We start from the raw sequence: 6000 nt of genomic DNA on the forward strand, positions 1-6000 counted from the left end.
AAGAAGTTGCAGTTTATAGTCCGAAATTACGGTAAATATCTTCTGTAAATCCATAAGGGCTGACAAATGTTGAACATTGATAGAAAATATCCATATTTATTTTATGGTCGTTCCATATCAGGGCTCTCCAACCCTGTTACTGGAGTGCTACCGTCCTGTAGGTTTTTACTCCTACCCTAATCTAGCACACCTGATTTTGGTAATTAGCTGGTTGATAAACTGAACCAGGTTTGTTAACTGGGATTGGAGCTAAAACCTACAGGAGGGTAACTCTCTAGGAACAAGGTTGGAGACCCCTGTTCTACATGGTCTTATGCCAGGGTTTCCCAAACTTGGTCCTGGAGACCCCAAGGGATGAACATTTTGGTTTTTGCCCTAGCCCTACACAGCTGATTCAAATAATCAACAAATCATCAAGCTTTGGTTATTGAGGGTGGGGGACAAGATGGCGGAGTGAGTGGTTAAACTGAACTCCTGAACTTTAAATAGAATGCAATCCCTAATTTGAGTTTGATGATGAACACAGTTAAAGTTAAGGTATTTTTAATTTTGAAAACATTTTTTAGGTGGTAGATCAGCTTTAATATTGCGGATAGATTGTAGCTTCCATTAATGTAATTGTCTGTATCATTTCCAATCCCCCATATATTTTTGGGGTAAATATATGTTTATTATATATATATATATATATATATGTTGTGTGTGTGTGTGTGTGTATATGTATGTGTGTATATATGTATACATATGTGTGTATGTATGTATATATAAATAATATATAAATGTGTATATATATATATGTGTGTGTGTATATATGTATACATGTGTGTATGTATGTATATATAAATAATATATAAATGTGTATGTATATATATGTGTGTGTGTGTGTGTGTGTGTGTGTATATATATGTATACATGTGTGTATGTATATATAAATAATATATAAATGTGTATGTATGTATATATATGTGTGTGTGTGTGTGTGTGTGTGTATATGTGTGTATGTATGTATATGTATGTATATATAAATAATATATAAATGTGTATGTATATATATATATGTGTGTGTGTGTGTGTTTTTAAAATCATTTCTAACTTGTTAACAATTTCTGCTTGTTAGTTTTTGCTACCATGTGGGTTTTAGCTTGCTTGAGCCTTCTAACTATATATATAGTTGCAGTGGGTTGTAGTGGGTTGTAATTTTGTTTTTACTCATTTGTTTCTAATCTTTACAGTAAAATGCCACGGGCACTATCTGATATGTGGAGACATTTCACTGCAGCTAATGTAGAAAGAAAAGCTGTGTACATTTGCAAATACTGTGCCAAATCATTTGTGAAGAATGCAACGAAGATGCAGAATCATCTGGCCAAATGCATAAAGTTCCCTCAGCGCTCACAACAAGCAACCTCTGACAAAAGTCCCTCTACTTCTATTTGAGGTGGAAATTATGAATCAGGCACCTTATCGATAGCACAGCTCATGGTCCTTCTGGAATCAGAAGTTTTTTTTGACTCAATGGAGGAACGTAGTCAGAGAAATGCTGATGAATGTCTTGCTCGAGCTGTGTATGCAACTGGTTCACCTCTGATGCTCACAGGCAATGTGTATTTGAAGAGATTTCTGAATGTTCTTTACCCAGCATACACCCCAACAACCAGACATGCTTTATCTACTCATTTGCTGGATGCAGAGTTCAACAGAGTTCAAATGAAGGTCAAGCAAATCATAAAGAAAGCAGACTGTATTGCAATCATCTCTGATGGGTGGTCGAATGTTCGTGGGCAAGGAATAATTAACTACATCATCTCCACTAGAGCACAGACACAAGGGACAACAGACACACCAGTCTCTACATTGCAGATGAGCTGAAGGCAGTCATCAATGACCTTGGACCACAGAAGGTATTTGCACTGGTGATAGACAATGCTGCGAACATGAAGGCTGCTTGGTCTAAAGTGGAGGAGTCCTACCCTCACATCACACCCATTGGCTGTGCCGCTCATGCATTGAATATGCCCGTCAAGGACATCATGGCACTGAAAACAATGGATACACTACAAGAGAGCCAAGAAAATGTTTAGGTATGTGAAGGGTCATCAAGTTATAGCAGCAATCTACCTCCCCAAGAAAAGTGAGAAGAATAAGAGCACCACATTGAAGCTGCCCAGCAACACCCCTTGGGGTGGCGTTATCATCATTTTTGACAGTCTCCTGGAAGGGAAGGAGTCTCTCCAAGAAATGGCCATATCACAGTCTGCCGATATGGACAGCCCCATCAAGAGGATCCTCCTGGATGATGTATTTTGGGAGAGAGTGGTAAGCAGCCTGAAACTCCTGAAAACCTATAGCAGTAGCTATTGCACGGATTGAGGGAGACAATGCCATCCTGTCTGATGTGCAGACTCTGCTTGCAGATGTAAGAGAAGAAATCTGTACTGCCCTGCCCACTTCACTGTTGCTCCAAGCAGAAGAAACTGCAGTAATGAAATATATCAAAAAGCATGAAGACTTTTGCCTGAAGCCCATACATACCACAGCGTACATGTTGGACACCAAGTATGCTGTCAAGAGCATCCTGTCTGGTGCAGAGATCAACAAGGCCTATGGTGTCATCACTACCATGTCTCGTCACCTTGGCCTGGATGAGGGCAAGGTTCTTGACAGTCTAGCAAAGTACACTTCCAAGCAAAGGCTTTGGGATGGAGATGCAATATGGCAGTCGTGCCAACATATCTCATCAGCCACGTGGTGGAAGGGATTTTGTCGATCTGAGCCTCTTTCCCCTGTTGCCTCCATCCTCCAAATCCCACCAACATCAACCGCCACAGAGCGCAACTGGTCCTTGTTTGGGAACACACACACCAAAGCAATCAACAGGCTGACCAATACAAGGGTTGAAAATTTGTTGCCATCCGGGAAAATTTGATGCTTTTGAGCCTGACAACAAGCCATCCTCAAGGTTGGAAAACTGCTCCAGCTCCTTCAAGTTGGATGGGTTCCGCTGGTGTACAGCAATCTTTAAGTCATATATATATACTGAGATCATGTGTCACATTATGTGACACTTAGATTGCACACAGATGGACTTTATTTAACTAATTATGTGACTTTTGAAGGTAATTAGTTGCACCAGATCTTATTTAGGGGCTTAGCAATTTGGACTATTTTGTGTATGTCTATTACATGAAATCCAAATAAAATGTATTTTAAATTACAGGTTGTAATGCAACAAAATAGGAAAAACGCCAAGGGGATGATTACATTTGCAAGGCACTGTACATATGTAGATGATGTCCTTGAGGAGCATATTCAATGCATGAGCAGCACAGCCAATGTGCAATACATTGGTTATCTTGAGATGCATATCAAGGTTCTGAGCCTTTCCATTCTCATAGTTTCTACAGATTGTAAATTAAAGATATAAATATATTTTCCTTTATTACTCTTCACAAACCCTACCACCCCCTCCCCTAATTGGAGTAAACTAATAAACAATAACACTTAGGCTTCTACTTCCAGCTTATACATACTATATACATTTTATGGACACAATCTACTCTACAACAGTTATTTTGTTTTTAGTTCTGGCCTTCCTCTATTTCTTATGTCCATCCAGTTTGATTTCTATTTGCCATATATTTGTAACTGTGCTATTTCACAAAGAACCTATATACATTTTACAGACCCCGATGTTTTACATTTGTTATCTTGTTGTTATTAGTCCCACCATCTCCATTCAACCCCTCCCATCTGTCTCTTAACACCATCCATATTAGATTTCTATTTTACATATATTTTTCAACTGTGCTGTGATGCTTCACAAAAGTTCTGAATCTTTCTATTCTCATAGTTTCTACAGATTGTAAATTAAATAAACATTTTTGCTAAAATAATTGTTATATTATTGATCGGTTTGACTATGACTTCAAATCATTCTTCAGCCATTCTTGGACCTGTGACCAAAAACTAGCTACATATGGACAGTACAATAAACTTGATTTAAATGACTGCCTCCTCGCAGCAAAATCTGCAGAGCTGGGAAGGCTGTATCCCCAAATAACATTCTATTGGTTGCGAAGAATTTTGTATAATAAATGCAATGTTTATTATACAATTCAAAGTTCTGAAACCTGCATTGTTTTGCTTGTCAATTCATTAATCATGTGCCATGGAATCAGTACATTGAAAATCTCTTAACTATTTTTCAATTATATGGCACAGCTGTCCATTTTTTGGTCCTTAAATGCAAACGGTATCTAATTTTTTATCACAATTTTTTGAACCAATTTTGTTTTTTAATGCAAGTTAAAGTAAGTTCCTTACCCTCCTCCACTTGCCTCTTCCATTTTTGTGGTAATGCGCAATTAGTTTGTTGTAATTTTGGGTAGAGCAGACATTCCATATCTGTGTTGACTGCATGTGTGACACACCCACCAGTCCTATTTAGGATTTAATTTACAAAGATTATACCTTTAATAAACTTATAATTTTAGGATTTGATTTTAACTACAATATTTGTTGTATTATTTGTTCTGCTTTTCAGGTGGATTAAACTGAAAATGCAACCAACCTTCCATGGCTTGTTTAAAAATAAAATATTTTGGAGAGGATTTCATTTTAAGCATAACCGAAAGTGAGGGGTTGTAATCTGAATAAAGGGGGAAAGGCATTCTTAAACATGGAGTGATACATTCTTATTAATGCTAGAGAATCAGTTTGGATTTAAGTACAACTTTTGTATGACTGATGCCTTTAGTGAGAGGTTAATGCTTTAATATTTAATCATTTGCCCTCTGAATTTATATTCATTGATATATATAGGCCCATTTAATTTTGTCAGGCTTGCCATTCCAATCAAATGTATATAATTTTGTTCATATAATTTAAAAAACAGGTTTCTAAGGAGTTAATCAGGGTGATTTTTCCACAAATAGACAGGTATTTTCCTTTCCTTGGTAATAAATCTCATCTATTTTCTGCTAACCTTCATAAAAATGTATTAGAGTGAGATATTTATTTATTTTGTGATATGTATACGAGTGTCCCATCCCGTCAGACCATTTGTTGGTAAACTACTGGTAATGTAAAGTTGTATTTTTACGTGATCCAATACGTAATATAGTACACAATTTGGTTTTATATCCAGAGCGGTTATAAAAAGTATCTAGATCCTCTTTGGAGGTTGTGGAGGGATTCTAATTGTGGATTTAAAAGAAAACAACATGAATTATCAGCGTACAATGCGACACCTTTTGTTTTTAAGCCCTGGATTTCTAATCCCTTAATATCATTGTTGGATCTGATTTTAACAGCTAACATTTCGATGGCAATAATAAATATGTCGATAGTGGACAACCTTGTTTTTCTCCTCTTAACAGTTTAAAACTTTCTGAGATGGTAGCCATTATTTACTATTTCACACCTAGGTTAGTTACATAATTTTAACCCATTGTATAAGAAATTCTCCAAAATTTGAATATTCCAGGCATTTATATATAAACTCCAGTCATACTTTATCAAAGGCCTTTTCAAAGTCAACTATCAATTCCAGGCCTGGTTTCTGAGATATTTCATAAGTGTTCTATTGTTCAGTACTTGTCTAATATTATCTCCAATGTATCATTCATGTAAAAAGCATGTCGACAAGGATGAATAATATCTGACAAAACATTTTTAAATTCTATGCGTTAAGCATTTAGTTAGAATTTTTTGTATCGCAACACGAAGTGTAAGAGGTTCCAATTTTTTAAATGGACTGGATCCTATATTTACCACTTGGATCCTGTTTCAGTGCAATAAGAAATCAGACTTTGTTGAGTGTCCGATAACCTATTTTTATAGGATGGTTAAAACATCTCAATAACGGTCCTCTGAGTAGTATCAAAAAAGTTTGAACCTCCACTGGAATGCCATCCAGCCCCTGGATTTTTCCCCGGACTTAATGGCTTTAATTGCATCAAGAAGTACCTCCTTTGTATTTGTGCTGCTAGGGTCGATCAA

This window comes from Salmo salar, unplaced genomic scaffold, assembly GCF_905237065.1.
Source record: "Salmo salar unplaced genomic scaffold, Ssal_v3.1, whole genome shotgun sequence".
In the NCBI taxonomy this organism is placed as follows: Eukaryota; Metazoa; Chordata; class Actinopteri; order Salmoniformes; family Salmonidae; genus Salmo; species Salmo salar.